The sequence below is a fragment of the Dasypus novemcinctus genome, chromosome 13 (genome assembly GCF_030445035.2).
Source record: "Dasypus novemcinctus isolate mDasNov1 chromosome 13, mDasNov1.1.hap2, whole genome shotgun sequence".
NCBI lineage: Eukaryota > Metazoa > Chordata > Mammalia > Cingulata > Dasypodidae > Dasypus > Dasypus novemcinctus.
In genome coordinates this window covers 105,154,138-105,175,565 of record NC_080685.1, presented here as the reverse complement: position 1 = coordinate 105,175,565, position 21,428 = coordinate 105,154,138, and the positions used below count along the sequence as shown (strand labels likewise).

The window sequence follows — 21,428 nt, the reverse complement described above, 5'->3', positions numbered from 1 at the left end:
AGAGTCCAAGGTAAAGATGTTTTACTCTTTAGGGAAGAGTGTTCTTGAAAAAACTAGAGTCTGTCCAAAGCACCGTCAATTATGTCAGATGTCATGATGTAGGATTTGGAAAATGGACTTCTCCTAACTTCACCTCTTTGAATGTGCTTATGTTTACTCACTGCTCCTGCTCATTGACAGCTGAAGCTTCTGTTGCCAAGATCTCTGCAAATGGCCTGAATCTTTGGCTCAAAATCAGTTCAAACTAGAGGGAGCCCCAGACTATTTTCAAGATGAATGTGATTGCACATATTTGATTTTCATTAGGTTGGTTTCAGCTCCGCTACAGGGTGAAGGGACGGTTCAGTTCACAGGTTGAATTATCAGACAGCTGCCCTTCTGTTGTCAGTACTAGGTTGAGCAGGCAAAATAACCTGCTTTTCTTTGCATAGGTTATATACAGAGCTGGCCCTGGGATAGGGACATTTGTATGAGAAGGAACAGTGATAGGCTGCACATAATCCCTTCTGGGAAAGACAATGAAGCTCCAGCTGTTGAAGAAGTTCCCTGCTTCACAGAATCTACTAATTCTTTGAACTGGGACTATCTAATGCATACTTTAAATTTTAATTTATTTTGTGAAACTAAGCAGAACCATGCCGCCTTTCCTCTGTTACAAACTGAGGAGTGAGTACAATTGCAATAAGAAAATAAATAGCCCCATGAGCTACTTCCTTTCTCAGGTGCTGTGCTTAAAATCAGGCTGAGGCTCCCTATAGAGGTGACATGGGAAAGACTGAGGGGCATCATCGAATCCTATTATCAGTGTTAACTCTGGATTACTACAAACCAAAGAGGACCCTTGTTTCTCTTCCTGTTCTTTGTTCAGTGGTTGGGGGACATATAATACATCTACCTTAGGCAATAATTCCTTGATAAGCTGAGTAGCATAAAACCTAGTTATGCTTCCATATATGGTCACCAAAAGAGCATTAGCTCTACTTTGGTATACGGCACTGCCTGCTGGCGAGCCAATGGACACTTCATTATGACCAAGAATGAACGCATCATTTTCCCTCTGCAAACCTACACCCAATTCCTCATAAAAAATGAATAAAAACAGATAATGACTCCTCTTTGTCTTTCACTCCCCACCTCCCTTCTGCCTACCAGTCAGCTAAGTCAATGTCACCTCCCTAACCGGTCAACTTCTCTTCACTGCCCTATGGAAGTACTTTGGTTCAGGCATTCACCATTTCTCACTTTACGTCTTAAAAACAGTTCTAAGCGTGGCCCTTCTACTCCATTCTATACTTACTATCAGGAGAATGCTTGTACAACAGATCTGTCCATTTTCTCCTGGAAATCCTTCAATGAGTTCTCATTATTCTCTTTTTCCTTTCTTAAATTTATGCACACTCCATATCCACCAAATATATGCTTTTCCTCCCCTCCTCATCCCATTTCATGACAGTCTATAATCTGCTTTCTGTCAATAGTGAATTTGCTTTCTCTAGACATCTAAGTGACATCATACAATATTTGTCCCAATGTGTCTTACTTGTTTCAATGAGCATGTTTTCAAAGTTCGTCATGTTGCAGCATGTTTCAGAATTTCATTCCTTCTTTTTGACTGAATAATATTGAATTGTGTGTATGTACCACATTTTGTTTATTCATTCCTTTGTTTGTAGACACTTGGGTTGTTTCCACCTTTGGCTATTGTGAATTATGCTGCTATAAACATTGGTGCACAAGCATGTGTTTGAAACCTGTTTTCACATTCTTTGAGGATATAATTAATACCTAAAAGTGGATTGCCAGATCATATGGTAATTCTTTAACTTTTTGAGGAACCTGCATATTATTTTCCACAGTGGCTACATCATTTTAAATTCCCACCAATGGTGCACTAGAGAGTTCCAATGTCTCTATCCTCTCCAATACGTTATTTTCCAGTTTTTAAATAATAGTTATCCCTGTGGGTGTGAGATGGTGCTTATTTGTGGTTTTGATTAGCATTTTTCTGATGGCTGATCTTTTCATATGCTTATTGGCCATTTGCATATATTCTTTGGAAAAATGTTCCATTCATTTGCCCATTTTTTAAATTGGGCAGTTTGTCTTTTTGATGTTGCTTTGTAAAAGTTCTTTATATAGTCTCTATATTGAGCCAGATTTTTCCCCATTCTATAGGTTGTCTTTTCACCTTCTTGTCAATGTCCTCTGATGTATAAAAGTTTTTTATTTCGATGAAGTCAAATTTATCTATTGTGTTTTTTGTTCTCATGCTGTTGGTACTATATCTCAGAATCTATAACTGAATCCCAGGTCATAAAAATTTGCCCCATGTTATTTTCTAAAAGTGTTATCCTTTTAGTGCTTATTTGGGTCCTTGATCTCTTTTAAATTAATTTTTGTGTATGATATGAGGTAGGAATCTAACTTCATTCTTTTGTGGTAAAAAAATATCCAATTTCACTTACCTTTGAAAAGGCAGTAAAAATTATTAATTGGATTAAACTTAAACCCTTGAGTATGTCTCTGTGACAAAATGTGAAGAAGGCATAAAGCACTTCTGCTGCACACTGAACAGAAGTGATTGCCTCTGGGAAAACCACACGTACTATTTTTTGAGAGGAACTAGTCTTTTTTTTTCATGGAGTACCACTTTTACTTACAAGAATGACTCACCAATTATTGTTATTCAGACTTGAGTAGTTGGCAGACTTTTTCTTAAAATTGAACAAAGTTAAATTGTCACTTCAAGGAGAGCAACTGACAGTATTGTCAATGATAAAATTTTCCTTTTCAAGTGAAAATTAGATTTTGAGTAACTTGTATGTATCACTACAAGCCTGACAATTTCCCATTACTTAAAGACTTTTCTGGTAAGATTGGTGGTAATATTGAAAAATGTGATTTGCTGACATTGTAAAATGGTTTGTGTCAACATTTGCAAGTTCTGCACAATTCAGTGAACCAATATTTGCCAAAGGCCAACGCATCATATTACAAAATCATGCATGAGTAAAAGATCCATTCAAAGTATAAGAGAGAGGGAACAAAGAACAGATGGACACATCAAAACAAAGAGCAAAATGATAGATTAAAATCTTACCATATTAATAATCATACAAAATGTCATCTAAATATTCCAGTTAAAAGACAGAGCTTGTCCTCACCTAAACTTGTCTTGGTGTATCTATCTTATTTTTGACCATTAGTGAGTATTCATTAACAGCTCATTGTTTTGAATTTACATTTTCTAATTAATAGTATAACTGAGTATAGTATACTCAGTATAATTATAACATAATTATGAGATGGTGCATTCCTTAGATTAAGGTCTCAGAAAAGAACTTCCAATACAGAAAGTGTCATGCAGAAAGCTTATTAAGGAATGCTCTTGAGAGGCACACCTGTAATGAAATGAAAACAGTACTGGGCAGTAGGAGAAGGTGAACATCAGTGCATTTTCAATTGAAGTCTCAGCTGAATCAATGGGGAGCTCTGGAATGGAGATGAAAGTTCATGATTTTCCTAAATGGAAGGAAGTGGGCCAGACCTTTGTAATCCCATACCAGTTATTGGCCACTGCGCAGTTCCCTACAGCTGAGTTCAAGGCCCAATAAGAGAATCAGCTGTGAGCCATCAGCAGACACTATCTGCAGCAGCTAGGGGTTGAGTGAGTTGACCATAGGATGGCTCTAAATGGAGCTCAGCAGTATCCACTATAGATATTCTAGTCTTTCTTCTTTGAATTGCATTAGTTATTTTTAAAAATTGTGTTTTCTCTCTTTTCCTGTTGTTTTGCAGGTGTTCCCTGTATAGTCTAGATTTTGATACTTGGTTTAGGCACGGCCTGAGTCTATACTGACTGCTAGCATACAATATAGGAAGTAAAACAGTTCTATGAAAGGAGCATAGAAAGCAGCCCCCCTCGCCTTCCTGTGGGTCCCTATCACTGCACCCCCCACCCTGCCTCCTGCCCTTCACCCTTGTGCTGTCTCCTCTTTTCCCCCACAGTCGCCTCACACCTGTAGTGACCAAAAGCTTGACTGCTCAAAGCCCAGCTCCCCAGAACACTGCTCCACATGGACACCGGAGTGATCCAAGGTGGACTGAATGTCACTCTCCCCATCCAGCTACTTATACATGGAAAGGAAGTCGGCAGTATCACTGGAAAGAAAGGAGAATCAGTTGAGAAGATGCATGAGGAAAGTGCTGCCCTATCAACGTCACTTTGGCTGGACCCACTAATGCCATCTTTAAAGCTTTTGCTATGATCATCGACCTACTAGAAGAGGTCATCCTCAGCTCTATGACTAATAGCACAGCTGCCAGTGACCCCCAGTCGCCCTGAGGCTGGTGGTCCCTGCTAGTCACTGTGGCTTTCTCAGTGGGAAAGGTAGTTGCAAGACCCAGGAACTACAGGACAGTACAGGGGCTCAGGTCCCAGGGGCAGGAGATATGCTTCCCAGCTCAACCTAGCAGACCGTCACTATCGCTGGCGGTCAGCAATCCATCCTTGAGTGTGTTAAACAGATCTGCATGGTCATGTTGGAGTTCCCCCCAAGGGCCTGACTATCCAGTACTGGCCCAAGCCATCCAGTTCTCCGGCCATCTTCGCAGGTGGTCAGGCTTCTACCGTTCAAGGACAGGATGCCATTCCACAGCCAGATTTGACCAAGCTGCACCAGTGGGCAATGCAACAGTCTCGTCTTCCTAGGACATATGGCAACACCGGATTCAGTGCTTTGGATGCATCTGCTCAGACTACTTCTCATGAGCTCACCATTCCTAATGATTTGCCTGGCTGCATAATGGGGCGTCAAGGTGCCCAAATCAATGCGATCCATCAGATGTCTGGGGCACAGATCAAAACTGTGAACCCAGTGGAAGGATCTACTGACAGGCAGGTTACCATCACTGGATCTCCTGCCAGCTTTAGTATGGCTCAGTAGCTAATCAATGTCAGCCTTGTCTCGGAGTCGGGGGGCATAGAAAGCCCCTAGAACAGTGCAGATTCATCATACCCCTTTCTGCTGTTCACCACCACCCATGATCTGTCTGTGTAGTTTCTGAACAGTCAGCGATTCCAACTTTTAAATAGTTTGTAAATTTTCAGTCTCTACACACTTTATCATCCACTCATGATTTTTTAATTAAAGCATTTTAATTCCTTTCTCTGTTCAGTTGTTAATGCTGAGGGATCTCAGCATTTAGTTTTATAAGCGTCTCCCTGCTTTTTGTGTTTTTGTTGTTGGTTTTGTATTGTTTTGTTTTGTTTTTGGCTTATGGTTTTTTTTCCTGTTTGTCATGGAAATGTAAGAATGGAATATTAATACATTTCAGTTTAGTTCTGTAATGTCAGGAATTTTTCAAAAAATTTTTTAAAAACGGACTGCAGTTCAAAAAAAATAGACTGCCTGGAGGATTTAATTCTGACTGCCTCTTCCAAGATCTTGGTGGGAAAAATTTTTTTTTGAATTCTCAACATTCTGAATTAGACTGAATTAGTCCCCATGTTTTGGCATGGTATATTAGCCATCAACTAGACTAGACTCCTCAAGTCCGTTGTCCATTTTCAGATCACCAGGCTCTGTTCCTCCTCTTGGGTGAGTGAAGACAGTCATTTTATGGCACAGTGTGACAGAAGATGTTATGTGTCTACCTGCTTTTAAAGACGTGCTTCCCTCACACCTAATATGCTATTCAACTCAGCTACTGCATATTTTATTTCAACTATGTTTTTCTTTTCCAGCATTTTCAAGTGGTTCTTTTTTAAAACTTCTTGTCCCTGTTTCAGATCCACATATTTTCCCAAGTCTCTGACAGTATTTATAATGCTTGGTTTGAATTAGTACTTTTTTTGGTCTACTCTTTTCATTATGGTTCCTCTAGTATAGATTGTCCAATATCTCTTTCTTTTATTGCAGGAAAACTCATAAAATTCTTATTATTCACTATGAGCTCATATTTCCCTGGAGGCATCAACTACCTCGGTTCATAATGTGTCCAATGAGAGAAGCTAAACCCTAGGCCCTGACTTGGGTCTTTCTTGAAACATTTAAGGAGGGTGGGGAGTTAGGCTTCAGAGTGGAGAATATTGATATTAAATCTGGGTTGAACCACTGCCCAATTGCCACCCTTCCAACCCGCTAATCCTGTCCTTCAGTAAAACTCTCTGTCTCCCTTAGCACTCCTCTTATCCAAGAGTTCTTCTCCTCACTTGTGATAAGAGCACATGAAATAAAGGGGAGGGGGAAAGAAGTGATCTAGCTAACCTACCGATAGCCATCTGCTCCCCACTTCTTGCATCTCTGGGTGCACTGGACTGCTGTCTTCCAACCTGGACAGACCTGGGGTGGAAATGCTGGGTTTCTGTTTTGTAGAGATGATGGCGTAGGCAATGGTCCACTCAGGACGATATTGTAAGAAAATGGTCAGAAAGGGATACGCTGGAAAGACTTTCTCCTTGACCATCACCCTGTTGTGCATAGTCCTCATCTTCTCTCAGCCGCTGTGCCACCTCCAGAAGGACCCATTTATCATCTCTCTTTCCAGGAGGCTCCCAAAGTTGTAGCATTATTTCCTCAGGTGGAATGATCGCTCACCTCCTGCTCACATATACATATTGATATAATCAGGATTGAGAGAGGAACAGGGGAGCCTGTGCTATTTTCACATCTTTTCACATCTCTTTTAGGTAAGAGGTATCTTGGGAGGATCAGAGATCAGAGCTATTAACGTGGCCATAAGAACTGAGAGTGCCATGTCTTCTTCAAGGAAAATGGATCTTTTTATGTCTTATGTGATGTAAGTGCTGTTTTGAATTGATAAATGTTGGTTGAATGAATGAACCATGTGCTTGTTCTCTTGCATTGCAGTGTCTAGGGGGATGTGGCCTGTGTGTGCTCATGCTTTCCTGTGCTTAGGAAGATATGACTAGCTAATTCCATTTGTGAAACCATGAGTTGTTCAAAACAATTCCTCTTAGCGTTGCATTGAAAATATCACTAAAACTACAATAAGAAGTTATTGACATTTTAACATCATTTTGCATGAAAATAAGAGTGGTGGGGAATGCAAAGAGGTTATATTCCATTCATTTAATGAACATTTATAAGTCACATACTATCAGGTGCTAGACACTGGGATTACAAACGTGAGTAAGACATAGTGAATTCATGGTCTAATGTGACTCTATAATTAAAATATGTATGACCCATGCAGTTATAGAGAGAAGCACAGGATGCTATAGGAGTGAGTTAAACAGAGCCCCCTATTCTTGTTATTGAGGCACAAGGTCACTGAAGGGATTATCCTGGAAGAGAGCCATGGAGCCATGTTAAAACTCAGCATGTTTGGGGAGCAGTGAGTCATGTGAAGTGGCCCGAGTGTAGAGCGCAGGGTGGCCAGGAGGGGATGGGGAGGGAAGATGGAGACTTAGACTGGGATTAGACAACAAGCACACTTAGATGTCCTCATAAGGAATTTATGTGCATACTCTAGAATAGGTTTTAGAAGATTTTAAGATAACTTTTCGGGATTCTCCAAGGGAACAGAAATAACATGTATATATATATAAGTATACTACATAAATATTATGAAAGTTATTGTAGGAATTGGTTTCCATGACTATAGGAATGGGCAAGTCCAAATTCTGTAGGGCAGACCACATCCTGAGAACTCTGATGAAAGTTTTCAAAGAATTCCCCAGGAGAAGCAGGCTGGCTGAACTAGCAATGGAAATTCTTCCTTTCTGACTGCTGCAATCATCGCTTCTCCTTTTAAGGAAATCACTTGAGTTGATTGCAGATGTAATCAGACATAAATGCCATCAACTGACTGATTATTTAAATCCAGGAAATATCCTCACAGTAGCAACCTGGTCCATGCTTTTTTTTTTAATAATTTTTTTTTAATTTATTTCTCTCCCCTTCCCCCCCCACCCACCCCAGTTGTCTGTTTTCTGTGTCCATTTGCTGCATGTTCTTCTTTGTCCACTTCTGTTGTCAGTGGCACGGGAATCTGTGTCTCTTTTCATTGTGTCATCTTGCTGTGTCAGCTCTCCGTGTGTGCGGCACCATTCCTGGGCAGGCTGCACTTTCTTTCGCGCTGGGTGGCTATCCTTACAGGGCACACTCCTTGTGCATGGGGCTCCCCTACACAGGGGACACCCCTGCATGGCAGGGCACTCCTTGTGCGCATCAGCACTGAGCATGGGCCAGCTCCACAGGGGTCAAGGAGGCCCGGGGTTTGAACCGCAGACCTCCCATGTGGTAGACAGACGCCCTATTCATTGGGCCAAGTGCACTTCCCATGGCCCATGCTTTTTTGACCAAACCACTGGACACTATAACCTGGTTAATTTGACGCATGAACTTAACCATCACACCTAAATATCCTGTATTGTGCCTGCCTTGAGGTCGGCCTCTTTGAAAGTCAATGAGAAACTTTTGAAGCTGTTGATTCATTCAACCACTCTGCAGTCCCAAGGAAGCTGGTCTTGTGGGAGGGGATAAACATAGCCTGGATCGTTAGACAGACCAAGGGTTTGAATCCTGGCTGAGCTGACTCACCTGTTCAACAAGCTGTGTAACCTTGGGCATGTGGGTTAAACCCTGTGAGTCTTAATTACCTACATAGTGATACTTTTTCTAGTGTGATTGTTATGTGACTTAAATGAGGTAGCCCAGGGCTGACACACGTTGAACCATGTTCAATAAATGTAAACAAAGACAGATATCATTAGTAAATTATGATTGTTCTGAAATAATAGTTTACAATCAAAATGCTTGATTTCCAAACCAGATAAATTACTCCCTTTATTCCCTTAGAGAGATTATTTCTATTACATATTTTTAGAAATGAGTTTGACACATAGTAGATGCTCAGTAAATCTTTGTTGAATTAATGAATATCTATTTTTACACAATCACAAGTTGTTCTGGATTAGAGGATCAGTTTGATGTTGTCATAGTGTAGCTTGCATAATTATAAATTTAAGAAATGCTTCCAAGATAGCTGTACTTTATCTTAATCCCTACAATATTTTTTTTCCAGTGTAATGGATGATGGTTTACTCCCTTTTGGATAACTGAGGCTCAAAGATAGATATAGAATTTAAATCAAGATCTCCCCACTCCTTAAAGTATGCTCTTGCTAACACTATCACATAAATGCCTCTTCCTTTTGAATATATTAGGCCAAAAGGGCTTTTCATGGAAACTTATTAGAATTCTCTTTGTGGTTAAGTGATCCAGCAATGAAAGGTTTGTTGTTCTGGTTTCCTAAATCTCTGGAAGAGAAGTTACTCTGTGGGCAAAATGCATGCAGCTGTCAGAGCAATATGCTCTGGAATAGGCCAACGATTTTACAGTTCAAGACCAGATGTGATTGGAAGTGTCGACAAAAGCAGAGTCAAGGGCTCAAATGCTGATTTTCCAGAATATTTTTTAAACCTTCTCTGCTGACTAGGAGAATGTCAGTATCTGTCCTTTCCTTGGGGAAGGTATTGATCAGGGAACAGAAGCTAACATAATTTATTCCATCTTTTAAAAATTGTCCATGAGGTGTTCTGCTTGTGTCATCTTTTTTTTTCCTGTATACTTGAAAACATTTGGAGAACTGTGGGAATCATCTTCCCTGGAACACTGGAAACCCTGGCAGATCTTTCTTAATTCCAATGATATAAGCTTTGTGTCAGGTCAGAATGCTTTGTTCAAGATCCTTACGGGTGCCTTTATTTCCAGCATTCGTTTGATGCAAAACTTTCAACCCAGTTCTCTGCGAACAGGCTTAAAGGCAAGTAGTAACTGTTTCCCCCTCTCCTGGATTTATCTTGGAGACTCTGAAATCAGAGCCATTGCTGAGTGATGCTGTCCTGCATGAAAGAGTACGGGGAAGTAAGTTCCAGCGTCTCCTTTCAGAGAAACACAGAGAAGAGCTGTGGTTCTGGATAATTTCCCATACTCATTCTTCTCAAGATGAGGAATCCTGAAATTCAGCTTATAGTCCAAAACTACTCAAGTTCCAGTTTTCTTTCTAAAGAATTGACAAAGCAGGATATATTTTGCTTTGCTAAATAAGCAAAAGTGCATTGCCACCTCCAAATCTTGAATGAATATCGGTGTCTGTGTTAACATATACTAATCTCTCATGGTTTTCATCTCTATTATGTGCACCCAGAGAGAAAGGGACACACACACAAAAAATCTGGATTTACTAACCTCGGAAAGACTGAATGAGACCTGACTTAATTTCTTGGGGAGAAAGAACCAAGCATATGAAATGTAAATTCCTTCTGCTTCAGGCATGGAAGAATATTTCCCAAGGTAAAATACAAAGAAAGAAACTTATAACTAATGACCAATCTGCAATGACCAAGTTTTTTTCTGTGGGTTCCAGTGATATTTTGGCTTAATTATTTTAATTCTGTTTATGATCACCACCAGACTTATTCATTTGGATAATAGATGCAAAGTGACTACTAAATTTGAAAGAAAAAAATTATACATATTCTTTAGCATCTTTCTACCAGTGTATTACTCAGAAAAAATTGCTGAGAATGTTTTCTCATGTAATCTAGTCCTTCATATATGAATGTATAATGAATGAGAAGAGCAGTTCAAAATTTTCTTTTGAATCTTTGTGTCAATGCCATTGGCATGAAAACCTCGAGTTACTGGTTGTCCAAGGGTAGGATGCCACATAGAGGGGATTCATGCTTCTCTTGGCATTAAGCCTCTATTCTTACCTGGGAAAATATCCCCTACTAGACAAGCTGACACACCTCCCTTTCAAGAACTATTAATACAAACAGTGTTTTTAGAAAGAGGTTTTAACATGCGGAATACATTAACAAACATGGAATCTGCAGGATGTCAGTAGAAACTAAGAATTTCAGAATACTGCAGTTTCTTACCTCTAAATGCAGACAGAAACATACACAGCTAAATATAAGAGGATGTGATAGTACAATCCTATTGGTGTGAATGGATCCCACCGTGAGCACAGGGATAGTACCTCAGCTTGAGGAAGTCAAGACTGCTTGAAGGAGGAGCACATTTGAGCCAAATCCTGGTTGACGAAGAGTAGTTGAGTAGTTTGCCAGCAAAGAAGGTATGTTAGAAATTGAGGGTGATGCCAGTGATCCTTGCCCTTGTGTAATTCTCCTCCACTGAGTGTGGGCACAATCCGTGAGTACACTATCACTCCTGCAATTATAACGCAAAAGGAATTTTTTTCGGGTGTGATCAAGGTCCCGAATCAGCTGAGTCCGTCAAAAGGAAGGTAATTCAGGTGAGTTGCTCTAATCAGGTGATCCTTTGAAAGGGACTAGGCCCTTTCTGAAGTCAAGGAGGTTGGAAGCAAGCGTCATAGAGTACACAGGAAGCCACATCACGAGGACTAGAGCACAAACACCGGGGACTGAGTGCAGTCCCAGGCAAGATACCTGGGACCTGTGTCCTACACTACAAGGATATCGATTCTTCCAACAACCTGTCGGAGCTTGGACGCCGCTGCTTCCCTGGTCTCTCCCCCAGATGAGGATGGACTGGTTGACACTTTGCCTTCAGCCTTGTGATATCCTGAGGATCAAGATCTCCCTGGACCTCTTATACATGAGATAATAAATAAGTTGTTCTCAGCCACTGAGTTTTGCTATTTTGCTATATAGGAATAGAAAACTAAAACAGGAGGGAATTCTACAGAGAGGCAGTGGCATGACTTCCCTTGCAGAATGAAGGTCCAAGGAGGCTGGTGGGCTCTCCAGTACCCCTGAAGCCAGTCATAGGACTCACATTGAGGAGTGGCAGGAGGTGAGATGAGAAAGTCCAGTGGAAGTTACTCTGTGAAAGGCTTATACGAAGGAGCATGGACCCAATTTTAAGCACAGACGGAAATAATTATATCTGTGATCAGAAAAAAAAGTGGTAAAAGTATCAAATGAATTGGAGAGAGATGATCCTAAATACAGGGAGACTGATAAGGGGCAAGAAGTACTAAAGGCTTAAAGTAATTCGGTTGCTATGAAAATGAAAAGGAAGGGGTGGCTCTAAGAGACACTTCTGTGATCGACCTGACCTTTTGTCCATTTATTCACTATTATTTCAAATTTTTCTGAAAAAACATAATAGGATCGTGGACCTTCCACCTGTATGAAAGCTCAAGCAATCATCTGATAGTCAAAAGCCCTCACCCTAAACTAAGAAAAACATCGAATTGCTTAAATGTGAATAGTAGACCTAACCAAAATTACATGAGCTACATATATTTGTTTCGTTCTTATTTTGTATATAAGATCTACATCCATAGCATAGAGATTTAGTTTATTTGTGGCACTATTTTAAAATAAATTAAAGTATATATAAAGTTGAACTATATCATTCATCTTGTCTAGCCACCAGCCTTTGGACAAGTAAAATATTATTATTCCCATAAGGTAACTGAGGTTAAAGAGCCCAAATAACCTGTCACCAGTTAATCAGCAGAGAGGAAAGGGTGACTAGATTTCTGTTCTCCAGGCTCCTGTTTTTCCCATTATCCCATCTACAGAACTGGAGAGGCTGGGAGACACATTAGCCATGAGAACCGGGTCACAGGAGAAAAGATTTGGGTGGGAATTTCCCAGAGGGTCTGGGAGTAATGTAGGCAGCTACAAGCATTTTCCTTTCTAAGGCTTTGCCATATTTACATTAATTGTAGTGGGTCTACTGTATACTTTTATCAAATAGGAAAACATCTCACCTTTTCATATGAACTAGTTAGTTACCTTTGGCCCAATTCCAAGGGTTTTGCAAAATAGACTCCGTTTCAAACTTAGAGAACTAAGTTCACTTTTGGGGTTGTTGTTCTTTGTATCACCCCAGAATTGAGATTCCCTTGGGCCGAGGACCTCAGCAGCACTTACTGTGCTCATTGGCCTGATCTCTGGGAGCGCAGATGCTGCATATTAATATCATGACGAGCATTGCTCTTATGACTTCCTGCAGCAACTTTCCTTCTTGTATTATTTTAGGCCCTCATCTCGACGCCGCATTTGCGTTTGCACTGACACGCTGTCAGGTTCACGGTGGCTGAACAGAGCAGGAGGGCATCTCTATTATGGGCAGCTTCCAGGCGCCCTTTGAGTCCCAGGAGCTTGGCACAGCTCACTCTCCCCATGGGAGGGCGTGGTAAGGCTCGACATCCTTAGACTGGGGGTGGAATTATGTTCCCTTCTGGGCTTCGGTTTCCATTTACACGCAAACCTTTTGGAGATCCTGGAGAGCTAGCACAGGAGCAGTGCTTCTGTTCCCTGAAGAATCAAGCATTTATTGCCCTGGAAAAAGAAGCCCTCCTGGTGGGCATCCACGGCAGCGGACCAGATCCAGGAAGGATGAAGTCGGGCCCTGGCCACGCTTGGATGTGATTTCAACAAGGGGGTGTTATTTTTCCTGTATGTTTTCCTGCCTGCTGCTTTTTCTCGCCATTGGGATGTGAGGAAAAGCACGCTCAGGTCAGGCCTGTGCTGCCCGGGCGCTTGAGAAGAACACCCCACACTCCCCAGCTTTACTGGGTGGCGTTTTTCTGGGGCTCCCTCAAGAGCCATTCGTTGCTGCTTGTGGTCTTCCCAGGGAGTGCTAAGAAACGTCTCGTTGAAACTCTCTAGCAACATTGGAAAGGCTTCTCGTTGGTGCCTCCTGCTCTATCTCGGGCTGATGGAGGAATTTCTAAAAGGAGTCCATTTTTGGTCCAGGTTCCAACAACAAGCAACAGCACAATCAGCTATCATCTGGCCTCAACCTAACAGAACGTTGCCTCACCATTAACCTGGGAATTCAGTGTTTACATGTTTAGGCCTAATCCTATTTTAACCCACACACGGGAATTGTCCACACACGGGAAGAGCTCCCAGCCCCTGCCCTGCAAGCGCAGCTTGCTCGAGGAGTTCCGGTCCGTGCCTGGGAGCCTTTCGCCGCGATCACTGCCTCCTTCCCCACCTTTGATCTTAGCACTGGACGGGTTCTGCCAGGTTCCCAGAGCTGCAGGGCCCTGGGCTTGCTGCTGAGAGCCTGGAAGTCAGACCACTGGCAAAGCTACAGGAAGGAAAACCCCAGCCAAGAGCAGGCGCAGAGGGCCCACGCTCTGCCCCTTTTCCTTCCCATCAGAAGAGGAGAAACCGCATCAGGAAGGAAAAATGTCGGGGAGAAGAACAGCTGCACGAAGGATCAACACTCGGTTCCTTCGTGCTTTTTTTCTTCCTGTCCAACTTTAATTTTTTAAATAATTTTTTTCTTTATTTTTAAAGGAGCTTTAGATTACATATATGTCACATCGAAAATATAGGGGATTCCCGTGTACCCCACCCCTTCTCCTCCCATACTTTCCCCATTCACAACATCTTTCATTAGTGTGCAATGTTCGTTACCATTGATGAACACATATTAAGTCATTGCCACTAACCATGGGCTATAGTTTACATGATGTTTACGCTTCGCCCTGCACAATTTTCTAGGTTTTGACAAAATATTTAACTGCCTGTATCCATCATTGCAATATCATGCCGAACGACGCCCATATGCCTCCTTTAATGTTTCCCCTTGCATCGTCTCTTGGAAGCCTTATCCACTCCTCCCTCTTGCCCTCTGTGTGCTGCTATATAGTTTATGATTTCCTGTTTCACTGAACATACCACCCTGTACTGTGCTTACATGTCTTTCTTCCCCAAACTGTCAAAAAATTATCATTCTGTAAGGAGAATCCAGGAGTAGTAGAACTGGTCTCAGTCTAGGGCAGTGAATATGCTGATTTGTCCAATCAAGTAATATTTATTGAGCTCCTACTATATACCAGGGCTTTTTTCCAGGTACTGGAGACACAGTGATGAACAAGGCAAACAAGTCCCTGCTGTCGAGGAATTTACATTCTGGTGAGGGAGACTAATTTGTAGATGTTATTCCAAATACTTTCATGCTCCCAGACTCTATCATGTGCCTATAATATAGTCAGGTGGTCAAATACATATAGGCTAAATATGCAAACCTCAAGGCATGTGAAAGATGAAGTGCCCTTTAAGTGCCAATTAAGTGCTTCCATTTATTCTTCTTAATTCCTCTGTGGAAGTATTACCATCTTCACACCTACCTGCTGACCTTGAATGGTTCCACCAAGGCAACCTCGAGGAGAAACAAAGGATTTGGGTTGAATCATAGGGATGGCTGTGATTCCAGCCCATTGCCTTGTCTGGCGGGTCTGTTAGGGAGGGTAGCATGCGCTCATTACAAGACTAGAGAAAGTGGGATATAGATGCTGATGTGGAGGACACAGAGTGAGAAAGTTACAGTGAAGCCCCGCCCGCAGTGCTCCGCGTTGCTGGGCTTCTGACGCTCTACTTCCACAAGGCCCCATGGACTGCCCACCATGCCCCGTGGGATCTGAGGCTCTGTGTTCATCTTCAGCCTTCCTTTTCATAGGAGGAACTCTACTGACAATCCTTGAGACTGCACATGCTGGCATCTCCTCTCAGAGATGCTGCCAGCTCCTCCCCTTGGAATCTGCCCCTTGCTTTTCCAGGCGTCCCAGGTGGGGCTGCTAATAACATGGGGCTCCCTTGTCACAAGTTTGGCACGGGCGGGAGACCCTGGCTCACGGAGAGCCAGCGGGAGTCTTTTTCAGGGATTGTTTGGGTTCTGGAAGAGAGAGGGTTTTTTTTTTTTTTCCTGTCTGAGTCATGAAATCCCTAAAAAATATCCTTTCCCTCTCCACCTTCAGAAATGTAGCCTCTCCACTCACCAAACTTTTTAAAAATTATTGTTCTGTAAGGAGAATCCAATAGTAGTAGCCCTGGTCTCTGTCCTTTACTTTGTAAATTCTGTATAGAATGATCTGGCTTTGGAATGTCACCTTTATTTTACCTTGGTGACCCAAAGGAAACATCCGTTGAATCGTTTTGTTACAGATAATTTATGGCCTAGAGATGTCAGAGCCCTGTAGAAGGTCTGTCTGTGAAGACAGAGGCTGAGTAGTTTAGAGAGACAAAGACTTCACTACACGCTGAATCTGAATCCCTGGACCCAGTCAAATTTGGAACTAGAACTACCTCTATGATCTTTCATATAATTTTCCTTTTTAGCCTCTACTGGCTTGCTTTGGGATCTGTTATTTACAACTGGTAAGAAACCTTGCAGGGAAACGGACTTTGGCCCAGTGGTTAGGGCGACCGTCTACCATATGGGAGGTCCGCGGTTCAAACCCCGGGCCTCCTTGACCCGTGTGGAGCTGGCCATGCGCAGCGCTGATGCGCGCAAGGAGTGCCCTGCCACGCAGGGGTGTCCCCCGCGTGGGGGAGCCCCACACGCAAGGAGTACACCCATAAGGAGAGCCGCCCAGTGCGAAGGAGGGAGCAGCCTGCCCAGGAATGGCGCCGCCCACACTTCCCGTGCCGCTGATGACAACAGAAGCGGACAAAGAAACAAGACGCAGCAAATAGACACCAAGAACAGACAACCAGGGGAGGGGGGGGAATTAAATAAATAAATAAATCTTTAAAAAAAAAAAAAAAAAAAAAGAAACCTTGCAAATGCCCCATGCCTTTTCATGGAACTTATGAACAGGCAAACTAGACTGGTCTTTTTTCCCCGAAGTTACCCCATGCGTTTCTCTCCGCACTTCTTTGTTTCATTGTTTCCTGTTCAGCGAATAGTCCTCTTCTTGACCCAACCTACTCTCAACCCCTTATGTAGCCGAAAGGAAAATTACTGCTTCCGTGCTTGCACGTGAGCACACTGGTTCCACACACGCTGAAATAAATGCTCAGGAACTGCAGTGGAGAAAGAGGGGGCACTTATCTCAGAGGCAACCAATTCCTCAGTGTAGAAAAAGAGCTTGACAGGCTGTTGTGGGTGTCAAAAGTGGAGGTCAGTAAGTTTGGTCTGGAAGGAGATCATTAAACCAAGAGGAACCAAGTTGCTTTACCGTAAAAAATGTGACAGGAATCTAGGAGTTGGCTGCTGGGATGTGGAAAACCATCAACTCAAGGGAAGATGTCCCTTGAAGACAAGGGGAAGCATGAGAAAGGAATTCTCGGTTTTCCACCTCAATCTTCTCACCGTTTGTAATAAAGGAAATGCACTTGGGCACGTTGGGGCTGCCCGGGTAGGGATTCCATTCCAGTCCCTACCGTGGTTAGCATGGGCACATGACTGAATCGTTTCAAGTCATATGTGGATCTTTTTTATCCTATCAGCCTTGCCTTACCATAGCTGTGGCCTCCAATTAATGGCAAGTGGCACTCCAAAAGAGAAGATCTGTAAGACACTTCCTGTGGCTGACAGGAACAGAAAACTTGAGTGAGGGATATCTAAAATAAATGTAAGATGTTGCCTATTCTATGCCATGCTACAACCTTCCTTGGTTATCTTAAAATCTGAGCACTCCAAGCCACCTCCTAACAGTGGTGTTTTGAGAAACTGAGGACAGGAGTGATGTAGGACAGAATGAAAAGTAATAGCTTGAAGAGCTGAGACATGGAGAAGAAAGTGAGAATTCAGTGCAAGTAAGACATTGTAGGAAATGGTGACCAAAAGAAACATAAACCCCCAAAGACCTCTGAGGTATACTTAGGAGGGCACTAGACTTTCCACGGCATGGAGGGTGGAGATGCAAGCCAGTATTTTAAAACACTGAAAAATTACCCCAGCATATTAGAAGATGAGCATGTGCAGGCAACAGACGCTTAGGCTGTGTCCTTCTCAATTATTCAAGGACTACTTGCCTGTTAAGGCCCAGTTCAAATGCCCTTTCTTCCATGGAGTCATTGCCAACTTTCAGTCAGCATTCTAGCACAAATGCCAATATGTTAGAGATTTTCCGAACAGGCCCTTGGACAGGAGCCTTGGTCCCTAGTGGGTAGCTCTTGGGGAATTTGGCATTCACTTTGCATTATTATAAATGGAAACTATAATTTTATCAAAATAATCTTTTGCTAGAGGCAGACTGATTTCTAAATGATCATTGGTCATCCTAAGAAGGCCCCAAAGTGAGGAATAATTCATTTTATTTTATTTTTTTCTCTGAAAGGAAATATGAACTAGTTCCATGTCAAGAGGGGGATGACAGATCCTCCCCTCTGAGTGTGTTACTACTCTACATTAATGCGTGAAAGATGGCCCAAAATTCCTAGAGCCCCCCTCATATCAATGATACAGTTGCTCTTTTTTATCCTTTCTTTCCAAAAGAACTCCTCATTCTACCTTCCTTAGCAGTAGAGTAAGGGACTCAAAAACAGCGACTGCTGAGGAAAACTCCATTTCCAAACACATTCCACGGCTTATTTGTGGAGGGAAGTGTTCTTTACCTTTTGAACTTTCAGATAGCTGGCGAGAGCACATAGGCAAGGATTTTTCTCTTTTTAATTAAACAGGAAAAAATATCACACCCTGGCTTGGCAGGGAACCAAAGGCAGGGATTTTATGGCTGTTCCTGAAGGATCACTTCATGGATGTGTGGCTGGAAGACAGGAACAAAGACCAGGCGTGGTGATTGTGATGGCAACACTCTCGGGATCTTCCTAGAAACCAGCAGCCGCCAGGGTTTCCGGAAGGGGGAGATGAGGAGAAGTCTAAACTATTCATTTATTCTGCATACCATGAGCCTGCACCTTAGTGACCATAAATCAGAACTATTTGAAAAATCACCACATCCCTTTTCTGTCTGGCCTGTGGGACTACTTCCTCTAATCCAGCAGATGGATGCCTGTGGTTTGGGAGCACTGGGTAGTTCCATTCCTTGTGCCACATGCATGTGGTTAGCTAATGACCCGCATGGCTACCGAGGTCTGTGACCACGGATTGTTGCAAAGCCCTACCTGATTCGGAGGCTCGCTTGCAGCCCTTTCCTCTCCTGGAGAAGATGAGAGCATTCTTACCAAATTAGTCATGCTGGGCCTTTTTTTTTTTTTTTTTTTTAGTACACAGGAAATGTTCCTTTCCAAGAGCACATAATTTGGCCAATAGCAGCTTCCTATGTTCAGAGGAACTTCACCACCTATTGTGAGTTCTCCAAGATAAAGTTTGTTGTAGCAGTTTTACCAGTGGAAATGTTACTGAGTTGCATGAACTCAAGGTATGCTCTGGCATTCAGTAACTCTGCAAATATTTATCAGGCAGAGTTCACTGGGGTCAATGGGATGAATTAGATAGTAGTCATGCCTTCAACTTATCCATCACCCACACAAGGCCACACAGGGACTATTTTGTTCTTGAAGAGGTATTTGAATAACAAATCAGGGACAGCAGTGCAGAAACATCACTCCTCTTACCTTAAAGTGTTGAAGATTAGAGTGGCAACGAAGTCGGAGGTGAGATCTAGACAGCTGCTATTTGCGGCCTGATATTTACCCCCCTGGCACCTGAGGGATCCAACTGCAGGAGCCTGCCTCCCAGTGCTAATGAGGTAGCAAACAAGACTGTGTCCAGTCCTGCTAATTAATATTTTGTCATTTGGAACCGGACTATGACTTGTCCGACAGGAAATCCAAGTCTGAGGCTGTCTGCATTCATTCAAAAGAGCCCGTTAAAAAGAAGCCAATTTGTTATTGAGTAAAAATTGATTAGTCATCTCTGATGGTCAGTTTTATGTGTCAACTTGGCTAGGCTACAGTACAGAGTTACTCAATCAAACTCTAATGAGGTGTTGCTGTGAAGGTATTTTTCAGATGTGATTAACATTTACACTCAGCTGACTGACTTCTAGATAATCTGGATGGACCTGACCCAATAAGTTGAAAGGCCTTAAGAACAGAACTAAGATTTCCCTGAGGAAGAAACTCCACCAATAGACTGCATTATCAGCTCCTGCCAAGGGTTTTGGAATTGCCTAGCCATGTCCAAAGGTTCTATTTTTCCGGTGGAACCCTGACTGATAGATCATCTCATCGTTGACTTGGAGACAATAAACAGCTATTTGATGATTTCTTTCACTGAATGAAATATCAATGCCCAATGTTAGCATATAATATTAACAATGACCTTCAGACTTTGTCTATACCACAACTGCACAAACATTTTCAATCTACTCTCAGAACCACAGCTTGAGATATCCTACTAAAACATGGTAGATCATATCATTTCGCTGTGTAAATCCCTCCATTCATCTCCTCTAGCACTTACAGTGAAAGTCAAGGTCCTTATGTCAGCCTACTTAGCTCAACAAGAGCTGACCCCTGCTTCTTTGGGCCATGTCTCCCACTCCTCACGCTCTTGCTCTATGCTCCAGCCATATGAACTTCTTCTTCCTCAGACTTGCCAGGCATGTTACCTCCTCAGACCCGAGACCTGATTCCCCATTACTTGCTTTTTCTTCCTTCATAGCACATATAGCCTTTTAACATATTCTATATGTCCTGTTATTTTCAAAATCTATCTCCTCTAGAATGTAAAGTTCCATGATGGCAGGGCATTTTCTATTTTGCATAGGTAAGAAATTAATATATATTGAATGACTGAATCAGCTTATTCAGTGGTGAAGTGAACCAAACATGTGGACTGGTGTTTAGGCAACTGATCTACTGAATTTTAATTTTCAGTCGGGCATTTTTTTCTCGTACATAGACACCATCTCAAAGACTGATGATCAAATCTTTTCAATGGCTTTCTTCCTCAACATTTCTGCATACAGCACTAGACATATTGTGCACCTTTTCCCTATTGAGATTCTCTCTTCTCTTAGCTTTCATGATTTTGTGCTGCTGTTCCAACAAGATCCCAGAGTTACATTTTCTGTGAATTCTTCCCTGATTTAGTTCATAAAAGGTAACTTAGCATCCCTTGAACTTCCCAAAGCACTTGTCACCTCTTCTATTCATGTGACACTTAACAATTGGTTGTCTCTTACAACTACTTATCTATTTGCCAACAAATTCTGTGCTTTATATATCTATGCCTTATATATCTTATAAACTGTGCCTTATATGTCTTATAAACTGCGCCTTATATATCCCTGACTCCCTGCAGCAAGTAGCACAGTGTCCCACAGTGGCAGATTTCCTATTCCTATTCACTGGAGAAATTTAATGGATTGGTATCCTTAGTCATTTGTCTGGTCATTGAAGTGAAGGAAGAAGAGGACAAGTAGGGAAGATACCAAGAAAAACAAGAGAAAAAGAGAAAGACGAGCAAAGAGAAGCAAGGTCCTCACGTTAAACGCTTCTGTGCCTCATCTTCAAGAAGGACTGAGATCCAATGTCTTGTCTGGTCAATAGGGTTCCCATTTGAAGAAGGTCTCCTGTATATTATATATGGAAAGAAATATTAAAATAGGGTCTCGAAACCTACTTTTATTCATGCTTTTTTTTAGAAGGCACCAGGGATTGAACCTGGGACCTCATACATACAAGTACAAGCTCAACCACTGAGCTACACCTGCTCCTCCTTACTTTTCTTCAGCATTTATCACCA

General features: G+C 42.2%; 1 pseudogene; it reads left to right on the top strand.

Annotated features, from left to right (window-relative positions):
• The first annotated feature begins 4,049 nt into the window (after nt 1-4,049).
• LOC101420974 (poly(rC)-binding protein 2 pseudogene) lies at nt 4,050-4,997 on the top strand (annotated as a pseudogene).
• The last annotated feature ends 16,431 nt before the right edge of the window (nt 4,998-21,428 follow it).